Source organism: Phocoena sinus, chromosome 6 (genome assembly GCF_008692025.1).
Source record: "Phocoena sinus isolate mPhoSin1 chromosome 6, mPhoSin1.pri, whole genome shotgun sequence".
In the NCBI taxonomy this organism is placed as follows: domain Eukaryota; kingdom Metazoa; phylum Chordata; class Mammalia; order Artiodactyla; family Phocoenidae; genus Phocoena; species Phocoena sinus.
In genome coordinates this window covers 22,498,056-22,520,509 of record NC_045768.1, presented here as the reverse complement: position 1 = coordinate 22,520,509, position 22,454 = coordinate 22,498,056, and the positions used below count along the sequence as shown (strand labels likewise).

The 22,454-nt window shown below is 40.5% G+C and overlaps 1 pseudogene; it reads left to right on the top strand.

Annotated features, from left to right (window-relative positions):
- The first annotated feature begins 3,730 nt into the window (after positions 1-3,730).
- Positions 3,731-4,685, top strand: LOC116754965 (annotated as a pseudogene).
- Positions 4,686-22,454: the final 17,769 nt, after the last annotated feature.

Here is a 22,454-nt window from a genome sequence, read left to right as displayed (position 1 = left end):
AATTCTACCAATAAAGATGTTAAAAAATAATAAAATAAAAAAAAATAAAATACAATACAAATGAACATATCTACGAAACAGAAACAGCCTCACAGAGAGAACAGACTTGTGGCTGCTAAGGGGGAGGGGGTGGGGAAGGAAAGGATTGGAAGTTTGGGATTAGCAGAGGCAAACTGATATATATAGGATGGATAAACAACAAGGTCCTATTGTATAGCACAGGGAACTATATTCAATAGCCTGTGATAAACCATAATGTAAAAGTATATGAAAAAGAATATATATATGTATAACTGAGCCGCTTTGCTGTACAGTAGAAATTAACACATTGTAAATCAATTATACTTCAATAAAATTTTTAAAAATAAATTTTTAATTAATTTTTTTTAAGGGAGTGAAATGTTGGGGAATGGTTAAGGAGCACAGTCACCTGAGTTAGAGTCCCAGCTCCACCTAAACGTGTGACCCGACCCAAATCTAAGCCTCAACTATTCATGATTAAAATAGAGGTAATTAGTAGCAGTACTCTCCTCACAGCACTGTTAGAGAATTAAGTGTAATAAGTAGAAAGCATGTGGTATAGTACATAGTAAAATACTCAGAAAATATGGGGTGTACTATGATTAATCTTTTAGAATACGTCACCCTACAACGTTTTGTCATGCTCTCTTATGCAGAAATTCCAAGATTTTCCCATGCTGAGATTTCTAGTCATCTATAATATGAAAACAATAGGCCTGTTGAATGTTCTGTTTCAGAGACCACAGGCTTCTCCTGCCCAAGTCTCCTCAGTGAAGGGCCCCACGCTCCCTGTTTGAAAATCCCGGTCCTAACTGACATTTCCCAAGTCCCCACTAAAATCCCTTCTCCATAATACCCTCTGCTCCAACTTCTTTTTCCAAAGCACCAAACTCATCTTAACAATCCTTCAGTGGTCTATTCTGGTTCAGGAGATGAAGCCCAAACACTGTGACATGGCCCACAGCACCCTGGTCAAGATGCCTCAGCCTCCAAATTCTCATCTCCAGCCACGAGGCCCAGCCCACAGCCTGGCAAATGGCAGGAGCTCAGCAAATGTTTGTTTGCTGAGAAGAGAACCTGAAAAACTCACACCACAGGCTCGAAGGCTTGCTTCTCCTCCATCTGCATCCGTGTGTTGTGTTGTTTCCTGCGGGGGCTGCCATAACAAACGACCACAAATTGGTTCTCTCACAGATCTGAGGCCCAGAAGTCTGAAATCAAGGTGCTGGCGGAGCCATGCTCCCTCTACAAATTCTATGGAAGGATCCTTCCTGCATCTTTCAGCTTCTGGTGGCTCCTGGTGCTCCTGGGCTTGTGGCTGCATCACTCTCATCTCTGCGTCCATCTTCACGTGGCCTTCTTCCCTGTGTCTGTTCTGTGTTTGTGTGTCAAATTTCCCTCTCCTTCTCTTATAAGGACACTAGTCATTGGACCCAGGACCCACTCTAAAATCATTTTGAGCTCCTGAACATAATATCAATAATATCTGCAAAGCCCCTAGTTCCAATAAAGTCACATTTGCAAGTACCTGGGGTTAAGAGTTGGACATATCTTTTTGAGGAACGTGATTCAACCCACTACAACTTTCAAGGGTTAGGGAGGTCGAGGAGTGAGGTGTGACTGGAACACAGAGAGCTCTGACCATGTGCAGGAAGGAAATGGCATGTTCATTTGCAGTTCAGAGATCAAAGCTATCTGGGTACTAAGTATGCCATCTGGCAAGATCTCCTGAACCAGCCCAGGGTAGCAGGGGAGCAATGTTTTCTGCCCAGCTGTTTTGTTTCAGATCCACATGTTAATGGTATGGGTTTTTGCTTTGGAACTGTGGAAGACTATTTATTAATAAGGCAAATTAGAGGAAAGAAAAAAATTACATAAATCCCTACATTCTCACATCTTTTTTCCCCATATTTAGGTTTTAGTTTGGGTTTTTTATAATAGGCAATTTAAAATTAAACCTGCACATAACTTAGAGTTTATAAGGTTTGTTATAAAAAGGAAAATAGATCACAAAACAAAAACAGCAATTCATAGCTCCCTTCCAGCTCCTGCTAGTCAAAGACAACCACTCTCAAATCTGTCAGCTGATTCTTTAAGCATCTACTTCCACATATTCAGTACCAGGCTTATAGTAATTGCTCTTGCTTTGTCAGCTTCAGATGTTGTTTATCAGCCGGCTGGTGCCTTGGCCTAGATGGCTCTTCATCTCTCCCCCACTTCCACCATCACCACCACCACTACCACACACACACCACGCACACACTCACCCACGCACACATACACACACAATCACACACTTCCTATTGCCTTGTACTTTTGACATGCTTGTATATTAATTTTAGTTAGATCAAGAGCCAGTGTTTACATTATCCACAGTTGAGGCCAGAAGTATGCTGTTTTTTGCTTTGTTTTCTAGATATTTATCATTAATACATTTTCAAATTTTTCTGCATTGTCTAAATCTCCTCTCAATATTCTATTAATGCTTCTTTTGGAGCCCTGACTTGTTTTCACCGGTTCAGTTGTTTCCTGTGCCTGCCACACACCTGCCGTCCTGGGCTGTCCCCTGGCCCTCACCTGGAGGATTCCCTTCATCCCTGTCTCCCACGGGATCTCCTGTTTCCCAGGCCCCCATCTTCCTTTTCATCTGTTTACCCTCGTTGTGATGGTGCACTTCCTCCAGTATCTTCCTAAGAAAGGATGTCAATTCCTAGAGACCCTGAAGTTCTGAAAATATCTTCAGTCTATTTCATATTTAATTGATGTGCTGACTGGGACTAAACTTCTAAGTCAAAAATAATTCTTTCAGAATTTGTAAGAAACTGCTCCACTGATTTCTAACTTTCTCAGTTGCTACTGAAAAATCCACAATCATTCTCTGCCAACATCTCCTCCCAACCACCCACCTCTACCTCCAAGCTTATAAGATGTTCTCTTTGTCCCCATGGTTCTGTCATTTCATGAGGATGTGAGGACCAGCCAGAAGCAGGAAACCAACCATACTCCCAGATGGACATTTTTAAGACTTTTAAATAAAGGAACTAGTTACATAGGCCATGATGAAAAGAACCAGGGATTTGCAGACACTTTGGGACCAGCAAGTACAGAAAGCTCTCAGCACCCTTTGATGTGAGGGGCCAGGAAAGAAGAAAGAAATATCTGTGACAGATTCTGTCGCATACAGCAGCTCTAGACAAAGGATTGCCCAAGGGAACTGTAGCAACAGCAAGAGTAGCCACTTTTAGGACTATGTATGATCTTGTCATAGCTGGGGTCATCTGGTCGTGATGACAGAAAAACCACATTTTTGTCCTCACTCACGTAATCTCCCCAGTGGCTGCTTGGTGCTTGCTGGCTGTATACTGGCCTCTGGCTTATCAGATACTCCTTCCTATATTTATATATAACAAAGGCTTTCTTTTTGCTGAGGAAGAGGGTGTGCATTAGCTGGGGACACAGCAAGGAGATCAGTTGGTAGAACTTAGTCCTTGCAATTTAGTTGGAGAGTCCAGCTGTCCAGCAGGGACGAAGCACAGCTCTTGGCCCGCTCGCCCAGGGCCCTGCGTAAAGGCCAGTTTGGGCAGGAAAGAAATAGACAATGGGATGCTGAGGAGAGTCCACGGCTGCTGTGGGCGGATCAAGTGTGATCTCTCTGATTGAAGAGCGTGGCGCGGGACACCAGTGGGGAATTCAACACACATACCTCACAATGCCGGGTCTAACTTGTAGATTTTATCAGCACAAATTTCCGGAGGTAGAAGATGTAGTGATGGTGAGGGTAAGGTCCATTGCTGAAATGGGAGCCTTATGTCAGCTTGCTGGAATACAACAACATCGAAAGCATGATTCTTCTGAGTGAGTTGTCCAGAAGGCGTATCCGTTCTATAAACAAACTCATCCGAATTGGCAGGAATGAATGTGTGGTTGTCATTAGAGTGGACAAAGAAAAAGGATGTACTGATTTTTCAAACAGAAGAGTTTCTCCGAGGAAGCAATCAAATGATCAAATGTGAAGATAAATTTACCAAATCCACAACTGCTTACAGCATTCTTCGTCATGTTGCTGAGGTCTTAGAAAACACCAAGGACGAACAGCTGGAAAACCTGTTCCAGAGGACTGCTTGGGTCTTCGATGACAAGTACAAGAGACCCGGATACGGCGCCTATGATGCATTTAAGCATGCAGTCTCAGACCCATCTATTTTGGATAGCTTAGATTTGAATGGAGATGAACGGGAAGTACTCATTAACAATATTAATAGGTGTTTAACCCCACAAGCTGTCAAAATTCGAGCAGACAGTGAAGTGGCTTGTTACGGTTATGAAGGCATCAATGCTGTAAAAGCAGCCCTGAGAGCAGGTCTGAATTGTTCTACAGAAACCATGCCCTCAAGATTAACCTAATAGCTCCTCCTCGGTATGTAATGACTACAGCCACCCTGGAAGGAACAGAAGGCCTCTCTGTCCTCAACCAAGCTATGGCTGTCATAAAAGAAAAGACTGAGGAAAAGAGGGGTGTCTTCAGTGTTCAAATGGAGCCCAAAGTGGTGATAGATACAGATGAGACGGAACTTGCAAGGCAGCTGGAGAGGCTTGAGAGAGAAAATACAGAAGTGGATGGAGATTATAATGCGGAAGAAATGGAAGCCAAAGCCGAAGGTTAACTTTGTGGGCAACAGAGTCCAGTTTAAGGAACACAAAGCAGCCTTCCTGGCTGTTAACCCTAGACCTGAAAGTTTTCCAGTATTGAAAGATTCAAAGTTGAGTATTTTTTATTTCGAAGTATTTAAATGTTCCGACAGACCAAAATGTGAAATGCCCTCCTAAATGTCAGCTGTTTTCACACAGTAGCTCTAACATCTTGAGCATCTTTTAAGGGAGTGGCCTAATTTCACTAGAGACAGATCTTTAAGAACAGTCATAAAATGGGGCGTGTGATTTCCATTTCTGATGTCTCCAGATTGGCACCCCTTTGTAGTTCAGTGCCTCCACGAGCTTTACCAGGGGCACCCAAAGCAAATGGTCCTAACCTTTCTATATAAAATGTATCAAACAAACGTTAAATAAATTTCTGGGATATTTTTTAAAAAAGAAAGAAAGAAATAGACAATGGGACGTGTATCTGGAAGGCCTTAAAGGCTCTTCTAAATAGGACACAAATGGGCAGGCCATGAAGGAAAACATCCTTCAAAGGACCCAGGATAGGCCAAGGTAAGTCCTGATAGAGCCTCCGCAAGCCCCTATAGAAAGATCTTGGTATGAGCTAAAGAAAGGTACCCCGTATATGGAGACAAGAGAAAAAGATGCCCTCTCTGGGCAGATCTAGCCCTGTGGGAATACCGTTTGGTGAGCAGAACAGGGCTGGGCGCCAGTCCCCTTTCATTCCTGGGGTCAGGTGCCTTTGTCAAATAGGCAAATTTATAATTACGTAAAGTGGCCCTGGGTCCTCTTTTAGAGATTAAATATGACACATTTGTCAGGGTATGGACCGTGACCAATAGGGCATGGTGATGCCAGGAAAAGAGAGGTCTATTGTCACCGTCCCAGAGCTGACTCAGAGTGAAATAATAAATTTTTGGAATCTAAAAATGCAGAGATGAATGATAACCAACTTATCAGACCCAAGAAAGATGAATCATAAACCAGCAACAGGGAAAGCCAAGATGTTATCAGAATTACACCACAAACAGAATTCCCAGGACACCACCAGAATGCCACCCAGTCTCCCCATTCCCTGTTATGTCCTTTACTTTGAAACAAGCTTCACTTATGATCATAAGAGTGCTGTTCTCCCGGTGAGGCCACCAGAAGCCTGGAAAGGATGCTGCTAGCTTTCTGGAGCAGTACCTACAGAGCTGACTGCAAGTGCACAGGAAACCCACAGCTCCCTTGGATATCTTGAGAAAGGTTGGGTTGGAGGAGAAGTTTTTGGCAGAGCAGATAGAGGGATGGATTGGTAATCCCCAGATGGGGCTGCAGAAGCTACAAAGTCTTGGGTGGAAGAGTTTCAAGGCAAAGTAATGTCTGGCGACCCTTGTTACCCTGGTTTTCAGAAACATTGGAACATGTTCCATTATGCTTCCGAGGACGCTTGTGGCTGTAGGGACTTGGGCAAACCACCAGTCCACGCCTCTTACTGTTCCTGCCCCATCTTCCCAGGACCTGAAAAAAAGGTTTTATAAGGAGCTCACTTTCCCATTCTGGACCGTTTATCTCAGCTAGGAATAAAAAAAACCCAGAACAGTAGGTCATAAGTCTAGGTTCTGTGGGCAGCCCCCACTGTGGCATTGCATTTAACATCTTGTTGCAGCTCCACAAGGACACTGGGGAAATTTCCAAGAACTTGAAGGCCTTGACCTTCCCCAGTAATGCACATTGGAATCCCAGAGACCCATTCAGGAAGATCATAGGTCAAAACTATTTTTGTAATGATACTAAGGTAGCATGCCTTTTTCACTGCATTGACGTTTAAACGGATGGTACAGAAGCAATGGTAGGTAAAACTGCTGGTATAAATCAAGGCAGGGACACCAAAAGGTCCAAGTAGACTAGTATTTCTTTACTGCCACATAGTCACAAGGGGAAAAGCCAGTTTCACTTTAAAATGTCTCGGATAAAGCAGTAAAAAGTATTAATTTCATTAACTCTTGATTCTTTTTAATATTCTGGGTGATGGATTTGGCCGTATGCATCAAGTCTGATGCATTCCAAGGTAGTGTATTTGTCTCCAAGAAAAGCACTTGTGCAATTTTGTGTTTCAAGAACTATTAGCTGCTTTTTTTTTTTCTCCACAGAACATGATTTTCACTTGAAAAATTAGCAGAAAGACACATGTTCTTATTCAGATTTGGGTGTTTGACCGACATCTCTGTGAAAATTTAAAAAGCAAATCACGAAAAACAACTGACAGTACTTGTTGCCAATTACAAAATTTGAGATTTGAAGCGGCACTTACAATTTTGGAAAATTTGTACCCGTACCTTGAACTTGACAGCTTCCCAGTACTTAAAGACTTGACTGTCTTTAAGTTACTTACATTTGCTTTTTCTGAGATTGCTGTTGATGTGAATACTTGGGATGCTTTGATGTTGTATAATAAAATGTGTCAACATTTGAAAGATCTAGACAACTTGGTGAAGCAATATATAGTAAAGTCACGAATGGGTAAGAGATCCATTTAAAGTGCGAAACAGACCAGTATGTTCTTCATGTACCTGAGTATGAAAGTTATTTGATATAGTTTCAGATTTCACATTGTAACTAACCTTTAAGAAACTACCACTTATATTTGTTGCGGTATCAAAGAAGAATAAACTTGTCTGAAATGACTACTAAAACACTCCTCCCTTTTCCAACTACTTATCTGTGTGAGGCTAGTTCATCCTCACATACTTCAAGCAAAAGAGCCTATCACAGCAGAGTTCATGCAGAAGCATATGTGAGAATCCAGCTGCTTCTATTAAGCCAGACGTTAGGAGATTTGCAAAAATGTAAAAAAATTCCTCTCTTCTCACTAATTTTTTTATCTTGGAAAATATAGTTATTTTAATTAAAATATGTTACTTATCAACATGTACCAGCTTTATTATTTTAAATGAATTAGTAAATAATTAAAAATTTTAAATATGGCTAGTTTTCATTAAAAGGTACTATATATGTTAATATATAATACTATGTTAATATGTAATAGGTTTATTACAGTTATTTTTAAATGACTTAAATAATTAATAAAATTTTCTTACTTCTACTTTCTAAATATGGTAATTTTGCCTATAGAAACAAAAGCTAGTTGGGGTCCTCAATAATATTTCAGGGTCTGAAGAAGCCCTGAGACCAAAAAATATGAGAAACCCTGCCCTCGAGTATGATCCAAGGCAGCGTGGTTGAGGCTTATGCACTAGACAGGTTCATGGAAGAGGGCAGAGAAGCAGTAAAAGTGACTTTCTTAAACAAAGCCAATCCAGAAGTTACTATTCCTGCTCACATCCTATTGGTCAACACTCAGTCTCATGGGCACGCCCAGCCACCAGAGAGGCTGGGAAACAGTCTCCACCTGGGCAGCCGAAAGAGAAGAATTAGAGGTCTCTGCCTTACTCCTAAATCTGGACTTTGTTGGCATTAAAAAATAGAATTCTCTGAGTTGGTTTAAAGGTAGTCGTGTTACAGGGACTTCCCTGGTGGTGCAGTGGTTAAGAATCCATCTGCCAATGCAGCGGACACAGGTTAAAGCCCTGGTCTGGGAAGATCCCACATGCCATGGAGCAACTAAGCCAGTGCGCCACAAATACTGAGCCTGCGCACTAGAGCCCAAGAGCCACAACTACTGAAGCCCGCATGCCTAGAGCCCGTGCTCTGCAACAAGAGAAGCCACTGCAACGAGAAGCCCACACACCGCAACGAAGAGCAGCCCCCGCTCGACGCAACTAGAGAAAACCTGCGCACAGCAACGAAGACCCAACACAGCCAAAAATAAATAAATTTATAAAAATAAAGGTAGTTGTGTTACAGTGGCCAGCACTGCATCGGCTGAGGCTCATGTGGACAATGTTTGGGCAATTCAGGAGCTAATAGTTTGCAATCCTGTGATTCAATTGGCTCAGCTAAGGCTGGCTCAGAATGTGGCATTTATAGTGTGCACAAGAGTATATAACACCTGGACCTGAGGGCTGGCCAAGCAGACAAGAACAAGTAGATATAAACACTGATACTATGCAGTCAAAACCACTCAGTCTCCCATGATCCACCAGGGCTCATGTATTGTAACAATGATGATAATAATAGCATCGAGGGAATGTGGGTGGAGAAGGGACCCTCACTACAAGTTTCAATGTGTCTTCCACCAAAGAGGAGACTAGCTAGCTGCCTCAGAGGACCGTTGCCATCCTTGAGAGAAAAATCTTTCTCTCTCGTTCACTCCAGGATGACCTCTTAATAGCAGTATGTTGGACCAGCTACCAGAGCTCCAGGGGAGAGTGGGTGCAAAGTGGCTTCCTCTGAGCCTAAAGCACTGCAGGTGAGACCAGTCATCATGGGATTGCGAGCCCAGACCATGTGGTTAACACTGGACAGCTGACCTGCCAACCGCAGCAGTGACCCAACAGATCCCCAGCTCAATTCACACAAACAAATCACTTCTTTTCATCTTAGTTTCTTGGTCTTTAAAATGGAGGATAAAAAATGTGTTCCATTCATAGGGCTGCTAAGGAAATCAAACAAGATATAATTTGTGAAACACTATGCACCAAAAAGGAAAATGACCAAGTTTGAGTAGCCAGTTGTCATGGCTACTACCTCCACTTGACACACCTGAGGGATCGATAGGTCACTTATGATTTCTTGTGTTCATATGTCCTCTTCCTTGTCACCCAACTTTGTTTTTTTAAGTTTAATTGTGGTAAAACACACAAAGCATAAAATTTACCATCTTAGCCATTTTTTTTTTTTTTTTTTTTGCGTTACACGGGCCTCTCACTGTTGCGGCCTCTCCCGCTGCGGAGCACAGGCTCCGGACGCGCAGGCTCAGCGGCTATGGCTCACATGGCTCACGGGCCCAGCCGCTCCGCGGCATGTGGGATCTTCCCGGACCGGGGCACGAACCCACGTCCCCTTCATCGGCAGGCGGACTCTCAACCACTGTGCCACCAGGGAAGCCCCATCTTAGCCATTTTTAAGTGGACAGTTGGTGGTGTTAAGTATATACATATTGTTGTACAACCAGTCTCCAGAACGTTTTTATCTTGCCAAAATGAAACACTACCCATTAAATTAAACTCTCCATTCCTCTCAAAATTCGTTTGAAGTAATCCTTTCCCTCAAGTTTCCAGAGCCATGATCAGCTAAAGCTGATGTGCCACACTGCCCCAGGACTTTTCTTCACCTTCCCATAATTTACTCGTGAACACGTGTTATGTTGAGCTGACCGTAAGACAGGTTCTTAGCAATGCTTTGAAGCTAAAAAAAAAATGCCATTATTCGCAAAGTTCTCGCAGTATGTTTTACAAGTGTGTCAGTAATCAAGTGTGATTCAATGGTTATAAATGATACAGTTAAAGTCCATACAAGGTGTAGAATCAGCACAAAAGAAGAAGCCATCAATGTGTCAGGGAGAGGAATGCACAGGAAACAGGTGAGGAATGTTATTAAAGGTTTCCTGAAGGAGAAGTTCTTCAATCTGGGATTTTAAGAATGAAGGGGTAGGAATTCCTCAGAGATAACAGTGGAAAAGTTTTGAAATACAAACAGTTCAGTCTAATATGAAGTATTTTTTGTCTAGCGTTTTCTCATCAATTGTCTAATTCACCACAGAGGTTTGAAATGATGACAATTTCAGGCAGGAAGTTTAACAGAGTTGGGCAGGGTGGTGATGACAGTGGCAGACCAGTGAAGGAGATGATTTTTGCAGAAAGACATGAAAATTCCATCTCTGTAGGTGACCCCTACCCCTACCATGCACACATTCTTCTAGGGACCAATATTCAGAATAAAAACAAAAATTATTTGTAAAATTTGGGTTTAAAATGTCTTCGTCTTATGATGTCTTTCCTTTCTTTGTTTCTCTCTCTTGATCTAGAGCTTGAAAATCAGTAATTCCTTTTCTGATATATTTTCAGTTTTCATGTTTGATTTCAAAGCTTTAGTCCTGTTTATATTGCTAAAAAGCCTACCAATTGTGCAGGGAGAGTTTTTTGAAAAAACTATTCTTATGTTGTTCAATGCCATTTTAAAAAATCAATCTTTTTAGAAACAATTCCTAAAATCATATTTTACCAATAGTCATTTCAAACATATCTTTTAGATATATCCCAAGTTAACTACTGATTAATGAAGAATTTAACTACTGATTGACTTTCCTTTTTGCCTAAATACTCTAAGATGTTTATAGGATTGCTCTCAATTATTCCAAACACAATGAGATATTGAAAATCAGCACATTACGGCTTAAGTGTAAAGAGTTATTTCTAGTACAAATCCTAGAGATGTTTTGAATGAAGAGTCAAAATATTTACAGACCTGTATATTTTAAGATCCCTTGTATCTTGCAATTGTAGTAACAGCTTCCATCTCACTTCAAAAGAAGGGATCGCCCAGGTAAAGAGAAGAGTGAAGTCAGAGCTGGGATCTGTCTTGGAGAAACAGTCCCAGGGACTTGGGAAGCACTGTCAGCTTCAGAAGGCCAATAGCCCCGGGACGTCTCAACTTCTGAGGCAGAACTTACCTGAGTTCCATCCTTATCTGTCTTAGCTCCCAGGGGCTATAATTCAGAGGCTGCATTCCACAAAAGAATCCTAAACCCAAGTGAAATAACCCTGAAATGTCATGCCACTAGCACACACCTGAGGGCAGGATAAACATATGGCCCAGGTAAACGTAACAAGAATTGTACACAAGCTTAAAGTAGGTCTCCCTTCACCTTGATTTTCTTCTGCTATGTCTATGACATAATTTTAATGACAAATTAAAATTCAACAGAATGCTGAATGAGGACAAAGTTGAAATCTATTTGGAAAACTAGAGATACTTGCTTTTATGTGTATACACACTTGGGAAAAAAAAAAAAAGGATGAAAGTTTCCCAGATGTTGTGGACCAGGGGCAAACATTCAGTTGCTTTCAATTACTGGAGAAGCAGGAGAGCGTTTTGACAGAGCATCTCCATGTATAATTTAAATTCCATGATTCAGGGAGTTTAATTAGACGAAGGAAAAATGCCCTGTACTAATTTGTTTCATCATTGATCTCTCCAATTATAGTCTTTAATATGCCAGGAAATCTTATAGTCCTTAGGATGCAAAGCATATAAAAGCCTCATTGGGTTTCTTTTTATTCCATTTCCTCCTTTAGCATCAATGTTTCCATACTTGATTAATTGTAGCCAAAGTAAATATTTTAACATATCTCCCTCCTGAAATATAAAGTAACACAAATGTTTTTTTGAAGTGACCATTTTTCTTTTTCATTCTGTGATTTTAGATTTTCTTTTCTGTTTCAGATACTAGAGCATCTGTTTTAAATATAATGCTTTTGGTTTTGAGTTCCCTCCCACATTTTTGTTAAGTGATACATCTGCTTAATGGTTCATCTTGAATTGGTTCATCTTGAAATGATGTCTGATTCTTTGAAATATGAAAATATATATGAGGAAATGACCATATTATTCATATTTAGAATACTATGTTTATGGGTATACACATTTATGGTAAAAGATTTAAGACATGCATGAGAACGTCAGGACACAAGCTAGCTCCCAGGAGGGAGGGAAGAGAAAAGATGGGCTTCTGCTGTATCACTAACATTTTATTTCTTTAATAGAATAAAATATCTGAAGCAACTACGACATATTATTAAATCTGGTGTAGGGTGTAGGGCCATTAACTGCCACAAGAATAGTCACAGAAACCTTAGGAATAAAGCCAATGCTAAATTCACATGAACTGTAAAGGTATAAAACATGAAAAGAATGAATATCATAAGGTAGAAGGTATCGTGATACAACAGGAAAAGACCTGGCTTTGAATTCCAGCTCTGTCACTTTGTAGATACAACCCAGGACAAGCTTTCCAACCCCTGTAAGTCACAACTTCTCTATTTGTAAAAGGAGTACAATAATATTTACTTTGTGGGTTATGAAGAGTATTGTGTTGCTATACATGTAGAATGCAAAACTATTATCGGACCCTTACATAATCTTTAGAGATAGAGTGATGATCACTTTATCATTAAAGTTTTAAATTCACTTCTAAACTGATTTCTAGATTTATTGAATTTTTTTAAAATTTCTGACAAACGAATTTCAATATTCCTCACTGAAACACTTTATAAAGTAATCCAAGCAATGAGACGCTAGTGTGAAAATGGATTATGTAATAATGGATCTGAATAGAGAGAAGAATTAAAATAGAATGTAGAAAACGAAGCAAACTATATATAAAAATGGGGTACTGGGGATAACTCTCCTTAATTTTTTTTTTAATTTTTGTGGAAAAAAAAGAGGAAGTCAGTTGAACCACCTGACTACCCAGAGGGAAGAGAAAAGGAAAATTAATTATTTCTTTCACAGATGTTATCACATTTAACACTCTTAATAAAACTCAGAGGTTACACAAGCTAGTAAGTGGGAGAACTATTCTTCAAAACTAGGTTTACTTTCATTCTCAAATTCATACTTTCCCATTATTCTACAAAAGTATTTCCTTTCTGGATCTAATTCTGATCAACACAGAGTTGACTAAGGGGAGGTGATAATTATATACCAGTTTATAGAGCAAACCTGCTTATGAAATCTCTAAGTCACTACATCTTTGAATTTTTAAAAATGTAAATGTGAGAAAAATGTACTTCCAATATTGAAAAAGATAGATTCTGCAAACTGTTCACTAAGGAATTTTTTTAGTATTGACCCTTATTAAAAAAGCAACTGTAACCACTGAAAAACAAATCAGAGTGCAGCCACTGTGGAAAACAGTATGGAGGTTTCTCAAAAAATTAAAAATAGAGCTACCATATGACCCAGTAATTCCACTCCTGGGTATATATCCAAAAAAATGAAAACACTAATTTGAAAAGATCCATGCACCCCAATGTTCATAGAAGTACTAATTAAAATTGCCAAGACATGGAAACAACCTAAGTATCCATCAACAGATGAAGGGATAAAGAAGAGATGGTATACATGTATACAATGGAATACTACTCAGCCATGAAAAAGAATGAAATTTTGCCATTTGTAGCAACATGGATGGACTTGGAGGGCATTATGCTAAGTGAAATAAGTCAGACAGAGAAAGAGAAATATTGTATGATATCACTTATATGTGGAATCTAAAAAATACAACAAATTCGTGAATATAACATAAAAGAAGCAGACTCACAGATATAGAGAACAAACTAGTGGTTACTAGTGGTGGGCCAAGGGAGGGACAATATAGGAGTGGGAGATACAAATTATTGGGTATATGATAGGCTTAAGGATGTACTATACAACACAGGGAATATAGTCAATATTTTCTAATAACTGTAAATGGAGTGTAACCTTTAAAAATTATATAAAAATATAAAAATTTTTAAAAAGATCACTCTAACCATAATGGTTATAGAAAAATGGTTGTGGTAAACTAACTTCGTTTCTCTTTTAATAGGTTATGATAGGCTGATCAGGGAAAGGCAATAGAAAATACTTTCCTGAACTTTATCAGGGCACCTGCAAAGTCTCGAATTCAGTAAGCAATTATTCAACACTATACTTTGCAAAGCCCACCTTGATATTTAAATAGCCCATTCCATGATGCTCCACACAACGCACTTGCTGGGATCTGCTCACATATTTCCAAGAGTGCCACTCAATGAGTTTCCTCCATCTACCTCTTTGGTTAACATCTTTGCTCATCCTTCAAGATTCAGGAGTCTCTGCCTCCAGGAAGGCTTCCCTGATGCTCCTTCCCCTGAAGCAGTCCCTCCTGTATACGACCAAAGCTTCTTGTGCACTTACTTATCTAAGCATCTGTCCCACTGACTGACTTGCAACTGTTTGTTGACTTGCTTGTCTCACTCCCCATTATAATCATCCTATTGGCAGGAGCTCTGTTCTATTGCTGTCCCTGGCAGAAAGTAAGGGTCCTACAAATACTGCTTGAATGAAAATCTGTTAAGCAGTATTGGAAGTGGTACCAGGCCTGAGAGCGGTCACCTTACACATTTATTCAAGACAGTTTCTTCTGCGTTTGTTTTGACATGACTAAGTGAGCAAAAGCTGCTCACTTCCCAGCTCCCCTTAGAGGTCACCTTACCTACAAAAGTTACAAACGTCTTTCCTCTTCAGATTGCCCAACAATTAACTGCTAAATCATCACAAACACATATAGAGAGCAGCCACACTCACTGCCATAAAACAAATAATAAAGTCTAATCCATAGGAAGCAATTTCCTAATTGCTCCCCTAATTAGCTAAGAGCATCCTCCTCCCAGGTGTTTATCCTGAGGTTGAACTGAGGAGGGAGTTCTAACTACATTTTTTTTTTTTTTTTTTGCGGTACGCGGGCCTCTCACTGTCGTGGCCTCTCCCGCTGCGGAGCAACAGGCTCCGGACGCGCAGGCTCAGTGGCCATGGCTCACGGGCCCAGCCGCTCCGCGGCATGTGGGATCCCCCCACACCGGGGCACGAACCCGTGTCCCCTGCATCGGTAGGCGGACTCTCAACCACTGCGCCACCAGGGAAGCCCCTAACTACATTTTTTGAGCACCTGGTAGCCTAAGCCCTGTCTATGCTTTAGCCCTTAACATGCATCTTTATGTCAATCAAGATCAGCCATTTGGGGTACTTCCCTGGCAATTACCCGTGGTTAAGACTCCGCGCTTCTACTGCAGGGGGCATGGGTTCAATCACTAGTTGGGGAAATAAGATCCCGTATGCTTCACATGTAGCTAAATAAATAATTTTTTAACACATTTATTGGAGTATAATTGCTTTACAATGGTGTGTTAGTTTCTGCTTTATAACAAAGTGAATCAGCTATACATATACATATATCCCCATATCTCCTCCCTCTTGGTCTCCCTCCCACCCTCCCTATCCCACTACTCTAGGTGGTCACACAGCACCGAGCTGCTCTCCCTATGCTATGCGTAAATAAATAAATAAATTCTTAAAAAAAGATCAGCCATTTGGTTTTAGAGATGAGGAAACGGAGGTAAAGAAAAGAGAAGTGAGTAAGGACATGCAGCTATTTAGAGGCAGGATTTGGACCCAGGAGCTCTGGGTCCCCGGAAAGAGTACATTCTATAACTTAGTACTTTTGAGCCACGATTCCTTTCCAAAGGGAACATCTCTGCAGGGTTTGTCGATCACTCTCAGATTACATCAAACTCTTTGAAACTTCAAGGCATTTTCAAGTATTAAAGCTTTGTAGGAAGCCATGATAAAATGTGGGTCTCCACCTACCAACATTATGCACTCCATGCCCCTTAGCACAACTTGTTTGCTAAAATGCGCACAGAGATGAGATAGCCCAGAGGGGTGAGATCATTTTTGTTTGCTTGTTTTTGCTAGAAGGGGATTGTCTTCTCCCAGCCCCTGATGATCCGTAGCAACTACTGCAGCTGAATCCCTGCACATCAGGCTCCCCTGGTCAGCAGACACAGCTCCCATCCAATGAATAACATTTCAAAGCTCAGAAGAACAGGCCTATTCCATGAGATACTCAGTACCCAGGCCCCAGGAAGACTAAGCCCTTAAAACCATCAACCTAATGACTTGTACACCAAACTGCCTTAAATATAAAATCCCATGGAACAGTTTGATTTGAGAGGACCAAGATACCTAACACCCAATCAGGCCACTATATCCAAGGGCACACAAGAATTAGGCAAAGTATACAAAAAATAAATTTTTTCCCCATTCTCTTTGTCTATAGCTGATTGTTCGATGTTGCAAATAGAGTTTGAGTCTCATCCAATTGGTGTTCAGTGCCTTGAGCTTCTAATTTCAACCTGGAATCTCTTAATGAAACAAGTACAAGCCACCGGGCGCCAACGTCATTTGTTGGTCAGTAACGTCCAATTGCAAGGAGTAATGGCTGTATCTTGGACAGTTAATAGAGTTCAAAATAACTAAAACTTGCCCTAGTTTTTAAGAAATTCTGTAAAACACTTCTGGATTACAATGACATCTGGCTAGCAGTTCCCCATTTAGCTTATCCACTTCTTATGAAAAAGACTGAAATAATGGAAAAGAATATGAAAAAGAATGCAGTCACTTTGCCGTACGGCAGAAATTACACACAACATGGTAAATCAACTATACTTCAATAAATTTTTTTTAAAAGACTATGAAGACACTGGAAAAAGATGAAAACTGATCATGAACCAAAACTAAGTCAAATAAATGCCTCCTTTCAATAGGTCATTCACTGCTTCTAGAAGTGCAAGACTAGTGAATTTCTTGGGCACACACCCTTTGACATACTTCTTTCACCATTTGTAGCAACATGGATGGACCTGGAGATTATCATACTAAATGAAGTAAATCAGATAGAGAAAGACAAATCTCATATAATATCGCTTATATGTGGAATGTATAAAACAAAATGATACAAGTGAACTTATTTACAAAAACATACTCACAGCCCTAGAGAACCAACTTATGGTTACCGGGGGAAGGGTGGCAGGGAGGGATAGATTGGGAGTTTGGGATTGACACATACACACTGCTACATTTAAAATAGATAATCAACAAGACCTACTGTGTAGCACAGGGAATGCTGCTCAATATTCTGTAATAACCTAAATGGGAAAAGCATTTGAAAAAGAAGAGGTACATGTATATGTATAACTGAATCACTTTGTTGTACACCTGAAATTAACACAACCTTGTTAATCAACTATGCTCCAATATAAAATAAAATTTTTTAAAAAATAAAATAAAGCTTGGGCTTCCCTGGTGGCGCAGTGGTTGAGAGCCCACCTGCCGATGCCGGGGACGCAGGTTCGTGCCCCGGTCCGGGGGGATCCCACGTGCCGCGGAGCGGCTGGGACCGTGAGCCATGGTCGCTGAGGCTGTGCGTCCGAAGCCTGTGCTCCACAACGGGAGAGGCCACAGCAGTGAGAGGCCCGCATAACGCAAAAAAATAAAATAAAATAAAGCTGATGTGCAGTGAGAGTATGGGGGAAAACGGAGAAAGAGGACTTACAGAGCAGTTCCTTCTCAGTCTACTCCTGAAACATGGTATCGTATTGCCTTTGAATCCCATGAGAGCGCCTAGGATCATTCAAACAAATCCATCGATTTTGCTCAAGTTTAATTAGAGTTTGGTTCCTGTGACTTAGAATCCTAATGGACCATCATTACAAACACACAGAGTTATTAACACAACTCAATTCGTTGATAGGTGATGTCAATTCGAATTTGTACCAATGTTCCATTCTCAATTTCAAGTGATTATTTTTGGAAAACATGAGAAATTAATGAAAAGAAAAAGAAACATTACATACATTGGCTGAATAAAAAACAGCCAAAGAAAAGAAACTGGGGGCCAAGTGGGTTACAGTTTTCTACTACAAAAACAGAAAACCCCATTAAATCTGTATAGGCAGTTCTAGGAAAGGATCATTGCAACTGCACATGAAATTTGTGTGGAAGGTAGAAAATCTCTAAATTATCTGAACTCCTAAATAGTGGGTGTTTGACTCACAACCAGCTTAATTTCACCTAACCAATGTCCTCACATTTCAGAAATTACCAGTGGCATATTCCCTTCTCAAAACCCCATGAAGACTAGTGGCTTATGAAAGTCTATATACTCAACACTGAACACAAATAAAATGGATAGTCTTGATGGAAAAAATGTTGTTGAGAAAATGACTTTTCAAAGGAGTTTGAATCCACAACCTTCCTTGGCTAAAATTCCATATCTCAGATTTCTAGACCAAGATCTTAGCTTACAACACTTATATACTAGAATAAATATCCTCAAGCAAATAACATCATTCTAATGTTCTTTCCTAAATCCAAGCTTACTTCAGGAAAAGAAATTTAAGTTACTGTCAGAATTGGTCACAGAAGTTCAGTTTCAGTATACACTGAAAAAACATATTTATTATATTCTGATCCTGACACAAGAGAGGTTCAAATGACTTTGCTTGGTTGGCTGTGTTTAGTTAGTAGGAGAATGTTTGTTCTCCCTCTGTATTGCTATCATAAAACACATTGATCATTGTCTGTAGCCATTTGGTTTTACTGTTTATATTTGAGAGATGTTGCAATATTGAGCAAGGAAGTCTCTGTCACAGAGGGGAAATTATTTGGACCATAAATGGTTATTTACAAATAAAGCCAGCTTATTCATCTGTTTTTTGTTTATTTTGCTAATTATCAGAGCTAAATGAGTGCTTTCGTGTAGACATCTCCTGATTCCCAAGTCTCCTTCAAGCTGATCTTAAATACCAGAGGATTTATTTTTCACCAACCATCACAAGCAAATATTTAGCCTAATTTCCAAACGATTGCAATTGTGATTCCTGCCCCCTTATCTTGCCCTAATTTCACGGAATGAACATAAAAAAATGAGGACATTTTAAATTCAGTGGAACAAACAAGCACTGGATATTTTCAACTGCCAGGCCTGCACTAGCCATTCAGGGTGCAAAAAATCAATACAGTTCTTCGTATATTTGGAGATGAAAGGAAACCAGAGGATCCACAAACGTTGGCCTCTATTCTCCATAAAGTCAAGACAGTCATTAAGAGTAGAGGCCAGTGGGGAGGAAAAGCAAGTTCAAGGGAGACGATACAAGGAGAGGGGCAAAGTGTAAGATTTGCCACTAAAACAAGGGCTAGCGTTAATTGAGTACTATATGCCAGCCAGTGGACAAATTGCTTTACTTATATTGCTCTTTTAATCCTTAAGACAATCTCTTGATGTAGGTACCATTGTTCTCATTTTAGAGATGAAGTAACTAGGAAACAGAGAGGTTGAATGACTTGCCCAAGGTCACACAACCTAGCGAATTGTAGAATCAGGATACAACCCACTCTCTGTAGAATTAGGATAAAACCCACCTATCTGCACAGCAGTAAGGGCCATGTTCAGTTTAACATCTATGAATCCACAGTAACACAAGCTTGTAGAACAATGCCATTTTTTCCAGCAAAGCTAATTGCTGAAGTCATCTAGGATTGACTGAGGATTGATTTGGTTGTTGTGGCTAAAGTATGGTCATGATGAAGTAACTGAGTGCGCTGAAGAGTCCTGTGGGAAAGAATGTTAGATTAGGAAGCAGAGTTAGTGCTGCCAGTTGAGGGCTGATGTTTTAGAAAAATTGAGTTTATTGATAGACTACAGGATTCAATAAAGACATAGAAGAGATTGAGGGAAGGTCAAGAAGTGAGAAAAATGAAAGAATAGGAAGTATGATCAGAATGGGAATTCCAAATTAGTTTTTTTTTTTAATTTTAGGCTGCTTTGGGTCTTTGTTGCTGTGCGTGGGCTTACTAGTTGCGGAGAGTGGGGGCTACTCTTGGTTGCAGTGCACGGGCTTCTCATTGCGGTGGCTTCTCTTGTTGCGGAGCACAGGCTCTAGGTGCGCGGGCTTCAGTAGTTGTGGCATGCGGGCTCAGTAGTTGTGGTGCATGGGCTTAGTTGCTCCGCGGCATGTGGGATCTTCCTGGACCAGGGCTCGAACCTGTGTCCCCGGCATTGGCAGGTAGATTCTTAACCACTGTGCCACCAGGGAAGCCCCCAAATTAGATTTTAAAAGTAGAGTTAGGGAGGTCAAAATGGTTGACACCATCAACTTCCAATCCATCCCAATGATTAGACTAAACTAAACATGGTAATCCCAGTCTCTCTATCAAGGATTGGTTTAGGACTAGGCCTCCAATATAGTCTTGGTGGAACGAGGGAAAGTCTGCTGGGGAGCTTCTGGGAATGTTTTTCATCACTATAGAAAAGAGGCACATGGAAAAAACTCAGCCCCCTTCCTCCTCTGGATGCTGTAGTGTCTTGGTCCCCTACTACTAGCTTAAGGTCAAAGCCGGCACAGACAGGAGGACAGAGACCATGGGAATTGTGGAATAATAAAACCAACCCTGATGAATATGCCTAAAGCTGCCTTATGTCTTAAATTTTATTATGTGAATTATAAATTCCCTTATCTTTTAAAGCAAATTAAACGGAGTTTTCTGTTCATTGCAGCCAAGGGCATCCCAAGTGATTCAGGGGTGGTTTCAGAAGATGACAGTATATTTTTGTAATTGTAAGTGACTAACAAGGAGTGAAATCTGAAGCTGACAAGCAGAAGATGAGAATGGTTTTATACAAACCTCCCATGAGTCTTACGGGAGGGAAATTTTTGGCTTGATGAGGTAAGAGGAATGGACTAGGAACAGCAATGGTCTGGGATGCTAAAAGACATTGTTACATATTTCATAATAAAAATAATATATTCATTCGATCAACTAGTGAATGCCCATAAAATACCAGAATTGTGTCTTGGGCTGGGGACACATAGTAAGCAAAACTATGTCTGCCCCAACAAAGCTTTGAGTCTAATGGGGGACACAGACATTAATCAAATAATCACACAAACAAATATAAAATTACATCTGCTACAAATAAAAGGACATCTGTCACAAAAGACAGGTTGAGATTTCTACGTCAAGATGGGAAAATGCACAAACTACAACTCATTTCCTCCTATTCCAAATGAAGATAAATGCTACATAAAAATTATAAATAAAAATATTTAAAACTACACAGAGAAGGAGAGAGAGAGAGAGAGAGAGGTCTTAAGGAACGAAAAACAGAGAAGGAGCCCATGGTGTTTGGTAGGAACGTAAGTCAGGAAGCCAATAGAGGACCCAGATGAAATGCAGGCCTTGGGGCTGGGGGTTTGGTGCCCTGTGGTGAGGGAAGCTGAAACCATTAGACTCAAATGCTGTGCTGAGCCAGAACTGGGTTCACCCTGTAAAACTGAACACTGGGAATATGTGGCTCATTTATGAACTGGGACTGAAGGATCTCCACACATGTGCCCAAGTTGATGAAGAGAAGCTAGGCATTTGCCCATAGCCTTAGACCAGAAGCCTCTATCTATACCTCATATAATGCAGGGCCCATATTGCATTATTCTAGTTGTTCAAAACTTCAGAGTGGGAAGAAGGAAAGCAGGAGGTGTGACATAGCCATTGCAGAGAGTAGGTAAGTAAATTACAATTTTATATCTGAACCATTGTGACCTCTTGCAGCACTGGGTGCAGACATGGAAAGAACAAGGTAACTGGATTCATCTAGGATCAGGGATTTACCAGACCAAGGTGATGAACAAAACAGAAGTAAAAGAGAATTCTGGCTACAGGAAGGGGTGTTTTTGAAATCATGAGGGAAGGAGATTTTGGTTACAGGTAATGATGTACGGAGTAGTGATTTTATAAATGGATCAATTAGAAGTACTAGTAATGTGAGAGCACATGGCAGAAGTGTAGAGGAGGAAGAAATCAGAGTTAATAGCACAGAATGGGTCATCTATGCCATTATCATCCTAGGTTACAGGAAAAGATGGGAGGAACTGAGATGGAGAAAATTAGGCAGGTGCCAATATTTTAGATGAATGGCAGGGGAAATGACTGGGAAAGTTGGTGTATGACAGCAAGCAATAGGATAGAGGGTAATAAAATGGATTAAGTCTCAGTGGAGAGGGTTTTTTACAAGACAGTGGCGAAATGGAGGTGGCAGTGGTAAGCTAGGAAGACACCAGCCCTACCTTCTTGTCCTAAGGTATATAGGGTTTGTGAAAGTAAACAGCCACAGCCACTTACGAGAGCTTCAGGTATTCTCAGGAAAGAGCCAGATTTCATGAAAGGCAAGGAAGCTGAGAGAATATTCAGGCATCAGGTGGAAAATATGAGGAAAAGTATCACTGGCTATGGAGCAGCAGTTCTAGAGA